At 42.8% G+C, this 10,680-nt stretch overlaps 1 pseudogene across 1 annotated transcript; it reads left to right on the top strand.

Moving 5' to 3' along the window:
* Positions 1-974: 974 nt before the first annotated feature.
* On the top strand, positions 975-2,583 carry LOC143268152 (pre-mRNA-splicing factor 38A pseudogene; annotated as a pseudogene). Its single transcript, XR_013043836.1, has one exon. The product of XR_013043836.1 is annotated as a pre-mRNA-splicing factor 38A pseudogene (transcript).
* Positions 2,584-10,680: the final 8,097 nt, after the last annotated feature.

The following is a 10,680-nucleotide window of genomic DNA, read 5'->3' as shown; positions in this document are numbered from 1 at the left end:
TGACGATATAGTTTTCTTTGAATCAGCGGGCAGAGCCAGCTGCTAGCTGACCCAAATTAACCATAGAGGTGTTGGAGGACCAAGGACGTATAGACAGAAGCAGTAGGGAGGAGCTTAGAAAGATTCCTGGCCCTTTTGGATTGAGGAAGGAGAGAGACAGAGGAGGTCACTGGTCATGTCTCCATTGCTGCTCTGATCAATACCCCGATAGCAGACTCCTGAGTTTTTATTGATAAAGAATAGTTAGATCAACGCTACAGGCCGTGAGATATAATTCTATATTTTGGGAAATGTATGAATGGTAATATGAAATTGATCTCTAGCTTTCAAGGTTTTTAAAAGTAGATTTAAGAAAAAATCATGACAGATTAATAGTCAATATTAATACTTTCAGATTGCAGGATTCAGTGCCTCACCATTACAAGTCCCGAGTCTGCTCTGAGAAAAGCTTCCTGGGCTTGTTTTGTTTTTATTTTAATATTACAGAAAAATATTACAGAGAAACCCTATCTCGGGGAAAAAAAAGATTCAGCGGACTTCCCTATATCTAAAGGTGGGTAAAGCAATCGGTTACTGACCACCTGGTTCTGTGCATTTATTTATTTACTTAATTACTTATTTATTTATTTATTTATTTAGGTTTTTCGAGACAGGGTTTCTCTGTATAGCTTTGGGGCCTGTCCTGGAACTCACTTGGTAGCCCAAGCTGGCCTTGAACTCACAGAGATTCTCCTGGCTCTGCCTCCCAGGTGCTGGGATTAAAGGCGTGCACCACCACCGCCCGGCCGAAAATCACATTTCTTATAAACGTTTTTTCCACGCCCGAGCGGGACGAGAAGTCAGAGGAGAAAACTTTTCGCCAGCCGTGACCCCGCCCACAGCTTGGTTCTGATTGGCGTTCTCAACCGCCTCGCCACGCCCACCGCGGCTCCTGACGTGCTTCCGCCATCTCTGAGGCCAGTCTTGCTGAGTCCCGGGGAAGGGTGCGGCGCCGCCATTTCCCGTTCCAAGCTGGTGGCCTGCGCATCTTAGAAGGGTTTCCTCCGCCTCTGGACGTCTTTTCTTAAAACCTGGAGGTGGCGTATTGAAGAAGCCCACGGAAAAAGAATCGAAAGCGTTCTAAGATGGCGAACCGTACGGTGAAGGATGCCCACAGCATCCATGGCACCAACCCTCAGTATCTGGTGGAGAAGATCATTCGCACGCGGATCTATGAATCAAAGTACTGGAAAGAAGAGTGCTTTGGACTTACGGCTGAGCTTGTAGTCGACAAAGCCATGGAGTTAAGGTTTGTGGGTGGTGTCTACGGTGGAAACATAAAGCCAACTCCTTTTCTGTGTTTAACCTTGAAGATGCTTCAGATTCAACCTGAGAAGGATATCATTGTTGAGTTCATAAAAAATGAAGATTTCAAGTACGTCCGGATGTTGGGGGCACTTTACATGAGGCTCACAGGAACTGCAATTGATTGCTACAAGTACCTGGAGCCTTTGTACAATGACTATCGGAAAATCAAGAGCCAGAACCGGAATGGGGAGTTTGAACTGATGCACGTAGATGAGTTCATTGATGAACTTCTGCACAGTGAGAGAGTCTGTGATATCATTTTGCCCCGGCTACAGAAACGCTATGTGCTGGAGGAAGCTGAACAACTGGAGCCTCGAGTTAGTGCTCTAGAAAAGGACATGGATGATGTGGAATCCAGTGAAGAGGAGGAAGAAGGTGAGAAGCTGGAAAGAGTACCATCACCTGACCATCAACGAAGAAGCTACCGAGACCTGAACAAGTCACGACGTTCTCCTGCACTGCGCTCCAGGAGGAGTCGGAGTCGGTCTCCCAGGAGGCGAAGTAGATCCCCCAAAAGAAGAAGCCCTTCTCCACGCCAAGAAAGGCATAGGAGCAAGAGTCCACGACGCCATCGAAGCAGGTCCCGAGACAGACGACACAGATTCCGCTCTAAATCCCCAGGGCACCACCATAGTCACAGACATAGGAGTCACTCCAAGTCTCCTGAAAGGTCTAATAAGAAAAGCCACAAGAAGAGGAAATGAGTAATGGATTCATTTTGACTTTTGTCCTCCTGTGGATGGCCTCCTGTGGATATGAGAAGAATATGTTTAGTGAAAGAATCAAGATCTCCTCTTCAGGCAGCTATTCGTATTTTGGGTTTTTAAAAAATCAAGTCATTTGGTTGGTTTTTGTTTTGTTTTTTGTGGTGGTATTCTAATTGTACTGAAATGTGATTTTGATTGTATGTTAATAAATAAAGTTGCCCAGGGGTCAGAGCTATTAGAGGCATAGACAGAGTGTGGCGGTGGTGGCACACGCCTTTAATCCCATAGATCTCTGTGTGTTCAGGGATACAGCCAGCATTGGAGACATGCCTTTAAGACCTAGGGGGCTGTACATTCAGACAGTGATGAGGCAGTCATGTGTTTGGGTTTACAACCAATGAGAAGGCAGAACAAAATACTATAAATAGACGAACAGACAGGAAATAGTCTCTTTCGGGAAGCTGGGACACCGCAGGCGGAAGGGTGAGATTTTAGCTCTGAGCTCTGACCTCTGACCTCTCGGCTTTCTCTTTTACATTGTTTCTGTGTTTCTTATTTAATAAGATGGTTGGTTACATCAACAGTTTTTATTTTAATATTACAGAAGTGCTAAGTTTTGTATCTCTTTGAATTATAATCAACATCTTTGAAGGATGTTTTTGACCAAATCAAGGTCAGGTTTTGACCTAACCAACTATGGTTATTCATACTTAAAAAGGGTCAAGAGGACCTAGGAGTTGGGGAGATTCATGAGAAGGAAGAGATGTAGCCACGTGGTGATCCTTTTCTTATTTGTAATTAAACCGGACACAGTTGTCAAAAAACAAAAACAAAAACATTTTTTTCCAGTTTGGCCCTAGCCATCTCCTCACACATCCAATCTCAGAGTCTTGGAAGAGAGTGGAGGGGACTGTCCCAAGCCAGCAGAGCCCCCCCCCCCTCTTTCTTTGAGACCGTGTCACTACGTAATCCTTGAAGTCAGAAATCTGTGTTGCCCTCTCCGGAGTGCTGGGATTAGGGATGTGTGCCACCATGCTTGGCACCTTTCTTACAAGCTGGCTGTATACAATTCACACGTGATGATGCATGTATGCCTCAAAGTGAGGCATGTTGGTACATGCATAATACTCTTTGTTCCCCCCTCAAATTAACCAGTACCATTTTGTGAGGAACTGAAGTTTTATCCTAAATTTATCCCAGGGATTAAAGAGACTGGGCTATTTGCACTGGTGAATTCTATAGGAGATTTAAGGAATTTGAGTGTTGCCAGCACTGAACAAAAGTTACCAGAGGTTAGAGGACATCCTGTCCCTGATTCTCAGCATCTGCAGAGTACAAGCAAACAAAGTTGCAGGCCAGGATCCTTTTGGAACACAGACAATCTTCAACCAAATATTAGCAAACTGAATTCACCAATATGCTAAAATACATCAGGACCAAGGTTGATTTAACATTTAAAATCCAGTCAAGCTAAGCATACACCTCTTGTTCCTGCAACTTGGAAAGCTAAGACAAGAGGATTGCTTGAGCCCAGAAAACTGAGATCAGCCTGAACAATATAGCAAGACTCTCTGTCTATTAAAAAAAAAATTGTATTCAATATTGTTAGGTTTCAAACCCAGTACAGATGGCAGAAGTAAGGTTCTGCTGGCTGGCATACCCGTACATCCTGTCCCAAACTTCTCCAGCCCAGATATTGGGCTGGGCTGTCCTCCCCACCCCCAAGATGTTCCTCCCCATATAATCCAACCATTTTGGCTACCCCACTTTTTGGGCCTCCTGACTGCTGCACCTGGTTCTCCTCTCACCCCTCTCCTCACATGACCACTCTAGACTCTCCCAGATGTCTCTGCCTCTGACTATGCTCTCCTACATGTCTATAATAAACTTTCTCCTCCATCATACCTAGGAGCAGTTATGTTACTTTCCTTTTTTATTCATTTTTCCCCCATTCAAATATAACTCACCATATCTAAAGAGATGTCTCCAAATATCCAGTGAAAACCTTTGGCCTGGGCAATGTGGTCTACACCGAGAATGAACTCATGAGATTAGTGGTAGATTCCTTACTGGTAGGTTGAGTGTTCGGATGGAGAGCAGAAGGATCAAGGATGTTTTGAAGTCTTTCTTTAGAGCATTTGATTTGACAGAGATTCTGTTAACTGAGAAGAAAAAGCTAGAAAGAGCAGAAATGAATGGAAAATATTAACTTCACCATATTTTTTAATGAAATGTCCTGTTATAACATCTTTGTAAACACTTGGCAATATTTGTGGATTCTAGGAGACCATTAAGATTATTTTATTAAACACATGAACTATGAACCAAAGGCTGAGGGGCCCCCAACTGGATTAGGCCCTCTGAATATGTGAGACAGTCAATTGGCTTGATCTGTTTGGGAGGCATCTAGGCAGTGGTACCAGGTCCTGGGCTCATTGCATGAGTTAGCTGTTTGAAACCTGGGACTTATGCAGGGACGCTTGGCTCAATCTGGGAGAAGGGGACTGGACCTGCCTGGACTGAGTCTATCAGGTCGATCTCACTCTTTGGGGGAGGCCTTGATCTGGAGGAGGTGGGAATGGGGGGTGGGCTGGGGGGAAGGGGAGGGGGCAGGAAGGGGGAGAACAAGGGAATCTGTGGCTGTTATGTAGAACTGAATAGTATTGTAAAATAAAATAAAATAAAACAATAAAAATAAAAAAAGATTATTTTATTAACACTTTGACAGTCATGTCAATCACTTGTAAAGTTAGAGTTACCTAACTTAAGGCTCAAGGAGGGGAGACCAATACTGAGCCCCAAGGTAGGAATCAACTAGAGATTAGGTGAATGTAGTTTCAACAAGCACGTTCAAGGAGGGTCTTGTCAGTTTAGGACAATAAAAGATAGTAAGGTTTTTGAAGGCAGAGGGGCAGTGTAAAAAAGAAATGATAAAGGCTGGGTGTGGAAACATGACTCAGTCAGTGGAGACCCTATCTCATAAACACAAGGGCTTGACTTGAGCTCCCTGTAAACCACATAAAAATCCAGGCATTAGTTAGATGCTGTCGTGTACGCCTATAATCCCAGCAATGTCGAGATGGGAGGCAAAGGTTGGAGGATTCCTGAAAACATGTGAGTCCCATGCAAGGGAGCAAACGGACCCATGAGAGGCCCCGTCTCAATCAAAAGGCAAAAGGCACTTGAAGACTGACACTTGACGTTGTTCTCTGGACTCCAAACATGTGTGGTGCGCACAGGTACATCACCCTAACATGGTCACACACATACACACCAAAACAAACAAGGACCAGTCATAACCAAGACAAAGCATTTCAATCTCAGAGAAGAGAAGGACACGCAATCTCTGTGCATATCCCTCTGCAAAAGATAAACTCAATTGATCTTCCAACTATGAATTCTTGGAAATGGAGAAAGGATGCGGCAAGGTGCATCGGGTGTGCTGGTGATCATCTAGAGGCCTGCCAAGCTAGCTTCATTCCCACAAAGAATGGGGCAAAAAGGCGACATATGCCATGGAGAAACCAAAATAACAGCTTTCTCCCTTCGGGATAAGAGGGGCTGAAGGGTGGGAGGCTGCTGTGTGGACAACGGCTTGGGTCGTTTAATGGGGCCCCTGCATCCTTCCTTTTCCCCTATTGGTCCTGTTCAGATGTCCACTCCCTGGCCTTCCCACCATTTCTTCTTGCAATGACATTCTGAATCAAGAAGCCATCATCTCGGGGAGTTAGCTTTCCTTCTTTCCTTTCCTTTTTCCTTTCCTTTCCTTTTTCCTTTCCTTTCCTTTCCTTTCCTTTCCTTTCCTTTCCTTTCCTTTCCTTTCCTTTCCTTTCCTTTCCTTTCCTTTTTCCTTTCCTTTCCTTTTTCCTTTCCTTTCCTTTCCTTTCCTTTCCTTTCCTTTCCTTTCCTTTCCTTTCCTTTCCTTTCCTTTTTCCTTTCCTTTCCTTTTTCCTTTCCTTTCCTTTCCTTTCCTTTCCTTTCCTTTCCTTTCCTTTCCTTTCCTTTCCTTTCCTTTCCTTTCCTTTCCTTTCCTTTCCTTTCCTTTCCTTTCCTTTCCTTCTTTCCCTTCCCTCCCTTCCTCCCCTCTCCTCCCCTCCCCTCCCCTCCCCTCCCCTCTCCTCCCCTCCCCTCCCCTCCCCTCCCCTCCCCTCCCCTCCCCTCCCCTCCCCCTCCCCTCTCCTCCCCTCCCCTCCCCCTCCCCTCCCTCCCCTCCCCTTCCCTTCCCTTCCCTTCCCTTTCCATGTCCCTCTAGGCCTCCTTCAAAGGCTTCCCTCAGGAAGCATCTCTCAACATTAACTCCTTCATAATTCTAGAACACTAGTTATACTGAGACTGACTTTCATTTAAAAAAATGTACCTAGTTTTCCCAATGTATCTAATTTACTCTGCTAGGCCCCACTGGAAGGTACAAATTCAACCATTTCTCCCCTGAGAGAGAACACTGGAGTCAGAGATCCCGCCAATGACTTGAAAACCAAATAGCCATGGGAGATTTCGGTATGTTCCCCGGCAAAAGTGAAATATAGAAAACAAACTTCTTTTGATCTCTTTCCAAAGACGCATGACACAGCTTGCTTCTCAGCAGGAATGTGGTGTGCTAATACTTAGAATGCTGAGTAAATGGCAAGGGGATTTTCTTCCAGCAAGTGTAAAAGTTTACCAGGTGCATATGGAATATTTCAACCCCGAATCTACTCAGGCAAGTGATTTTAACTCGGAGAGCTGTCTGTCTTCTCTTTGCTAAATTTTTTTCGGAGGCATACAGCTCCTTGAAAATCTCACTGATCAGTCCTGAGATTTTTTTTTTTTTTTACAAGAATGTGTCAAAAGAGTTTGCTTAGCAGCTGTGTTTTCCAGCTCATGAAGCAAGAAGTGCCAGTGGAATTTTGAACCCCTGAGAACTGTTTTGGCTGTAGGGAAATCCTACCATTTCTAGAACTGTGCACTAAGAAATAGGCTTAAAGAAATACTAAAGATAGTCTGACATTCTTCACTTTTTTCTACTCAGTACCCTTGGTGCAAGTCAGTGTCTTTTGTAATGAGATTTGAGGTAGTTATAAAACACCATATTCCTTCAACTTTTTCTGCTCACAGTTTTTCTGCTCACATTTGAAAAAGATTTTTGCACAACACAGGGTATAGTGACATATGAAATAAGCATAGAAATCATACCTGTACTGATAATAAATCATAAAGAAATTTATTTAAAAACAGTTATTTGATATACATCTAACTGTCACTTATTATAGAGAAAAGAAAACTTACATAGTAATGGGATGAATCTCTATGGTTATTTTTACATAAAGAATTAAGTCTCTGAATATTTGATATTTCCAGATTTACAGAATCTGCCTTGTTTTTCAGAGTTGAATTTTTTTTTTCAGTTCTGACAATGCTGCTTCATAAATACACAGTACAAAATGACAGAAGTATTATAGGGTCATTTCAGAAACTGTTGGACATTTTGTCCTAATCCTAAAATACAATTCATTTAATGATTTTTTTTTGGAAAGAAATCAGCAACTTGAGCAGCAATTTCTAAAACCAAACATTTGAATGTGATACAATCCAAAGATTTACTAACTTGTCATATACTGAGGAATGATGGTAAGGAAGAATTCAAAGTTTTTTGGAAGTTAATCCATTATGTTGTAGGAATAGAAAATTTTCTATGCAAAGCAGAAACATTGCGATTGATAACATTCCACAGCCTTTCCTCTGAACCAAGGCGTTCCAGGCAGGGTTCGTTGGCTTTGCACTGGTGTCTGCACCAGCATGCAGTAGAACTGTGCAAGTTGTGTGTTCAGAACCAGGGCTCCAATGAGATCACACAAGACAAAGCCAATGAAACCTACCAGAAGCACCCTCGATTCAGCTGTGTTTCATTTAGAAGTAACTTTTGGCCATTGCACTTTCAGGGACCTTTTACTGTCGCCAAACTTTCCAGGTGCGCACACACACACACACACACACACACACACACACACACACACACACGCATGCACACGCATGCACACGCACACAAATGAAATAATAAATATTTAAAAATTCATGCTAATGAAAACAGTGCATCCCCCTGAGGAAATCTATTTAGCCTTTCCAGAGGCCGCTCCCCTGTACACAGTGCTTCCACAGGCAATGCTGCAGAGTCCATCTGCTCCCAACGCACTCGGAAACGTGAAGCTTGCCATTTCCTTCTTCCCTTCTTCCAGATCCTGGCCAGAAGCACCAGTGTTTCTTCCCAGAGGTTCTGGACTTTCTCACTCCTCTAAAGTGACATCCTCCCCACTCCCTGGCCATGTGACTATGGCTACGGCTGCTTCTGACCTCCATTCCTGAGAATCTGCCTGTTTCTCAAACTATAACTCAAAAGACACGTCTTTCTCTCCTCCCGATGGCTGCCAAGATTTACAGCTTGCCTCCCTATTGCCTTTTCTCAAACTTTGTCTCACGCTTCCTTCTGAGTCAGATTTTGTTTGATTTTTTTTTTTTTCTTTGAGACAGGGTATCACTATGTAGCTCTGGCTTTCCTGGAACTTGCTGTGAAGATCAGTCTGGTCTTGAACTCACAGAGATCCACCTGCTTCTGCTTCCAGAGTACTGGAATTAAATATGTTAGGCCCCCACACCCAGCTTGAGTCTGTTCTTAAATTCTTTTATTAGCAAGACTAAAACCTTCCTCCCTGAATGCTGAGCTGGACTGTTCAGCTGGAACCTCCAACTCACTCCTGCTTGATTCAGAAAGCCCCATTCCTCTCTCTCCAAACCCTACGCTGTCAGAGAATCTCCAATGAAGAAAGGCACCAAGAAGCTCAGTTTGGCATTCTTGGTGGCTATGGTAGCTCTGCCACTTAAGTAGCCAGCACCCCAAGTCTCCCCTCCCCCCAAGCATTCAGCTTTTGACCATACTTGGGCACAAACCCAACTTATGGCAGACACATCATCACCCCTCACCTACATCATATAAAAACTCCCTGCTTTAGGTTGGGCATGTGACTAATCCTGCCTCCATCTCTAGGGCTGAATAACTCATCCGGGAGTTGCTTTGCTCAAAAAAATCCATTCTTTTACTTTTTAAATTCGGTTTGATCTGGCTTGCTACATAGGTGGAGAAACCGATTATCGAGTTACAGAAAAACTATTACCAATGACACAAGGTCAGGATCCATTCATGTTTTTCAGTTTCTACTGGCTGAACATTTTGAATTTGTTCTCTGTAATTTGAAAATTTTAAGTATAAACTTTCTTCACTGATATTTAAGAATTATGAATGCATGCTCTAAAGCCAACAGTACATAAAATACTACTAACAATTATATTTCTAATATGCGCAACTTTTCAGAAATACATCTGATATGTAATGTTAGTAACTTCCCATTTGGTGATGAGAACTTAGTATATCCATGGCAGGGGCATTGCTAAATGACAGAGTACTTACCTAACACCCTTGGGGTCCCCCATGGGCTTGATCCTTACCAAAGACACAAAAAGAACATTAATAATACTCTTCATGTAGTATTCTTAAGTTTTAATGCAATTTTGTAGTTGTAAATTTTGTAGTACCCTTGATACCTGTTTCAGGTAAATTTCTTTAGAAAAGTGTGCATCTGGGCTGACAATGGCTGCCGTCTTACCCAGTGTGAGCAACATCTGGCACCACTGCCTCTACCACCTTGGCCAGGAAATGTCTTTCCTTCTTACAGTTTCTTATATGCTACTTTATACTGTAAACTCTTATTTTAGAAAATTTAAGTTCATCAGCTGGTAATCTCCTGGGAAACAAGTTGTCTTTCTGTTGGAATGTATGTATGAATAATGTGGCCACAGTATGTGGTTTTTTTGTTTGTTTGTTTGTTTTTTAAACTGGTCTTGGATGCTTGGGTTTTCGTGTTTTTGACTGGCTTTTGAATGTTTGAGATTAAATGTTCCATGCATCTTGCTAACAGCTCGGCTATGCTTGCTAGCTGCTTGGGCTCAGATTTTGTGATGACAGAGAAAGTTATTTATGCTGCTCTACCTTAGAATGAGAAAAAAAAAAAAAAAAGCCAAGAAATTTGGTATGGTTTTAAGACCTGAAAAACTTGTAACTCCATTAAACAGCTCTGGAAAACACCACGTGGTATGCCATGATGAGGATGACCATGTGGGCAGGTGCCATCTTGGCGAAGGTCAAAGACAGACAGGATATATGACTTCACCGCCATCACTGGTGAGGGTAACCACACAGGCAGTCACCATCTTGACTAAGGTTAAAAAAAGAGAATCATGAATGACCTCACTGCTATCTTTAGTAAGGGTGACCACATGAAGATGGGTCCATCCATCAGTTCTCCAAATTATTTTGGATTGGATAGTATTTTACATGATAATTCCTGTCCTGACCTAAAAACAAGGTTTATAAAAGATAAAATTTAAAACAATGCTGGTTTACTGAGATATTAAAGCTGCACCTCTGCATTCTGCCAGGGATGAATCTTGCTGGCAGCGGCTTTTGTAACCTAAGAAATAAGCCCACAGATATTGAAACTAAATTGCTTGCAATGTTAAAACTTGGTTTTGCCTTATATATCTTAGGACCACAGCTAAACACCCAAGACTGAGATATTCCAATTTGATGATACCTGAA

Source organism: Peromyscus maniculatus, chromosome 12 (genome assembly GCF_049852395.1).
Source record: "Peromyscus maniculatus bairdii isolate BWxNUB_F1_BW_parent chromosome 12, HU_Pman_BW_mat_3.1, whole genome shotgun sequence".
Lineage (NCBI taxonomy): Eukaryota > Metazoa > Chordata > Mammalia > Rodentia > Cricetidae > Peromyscus > Peromyscus maniculatus.
This window is presented reverse-complemented; position numbering and strand designations above follow the sequence as displayed.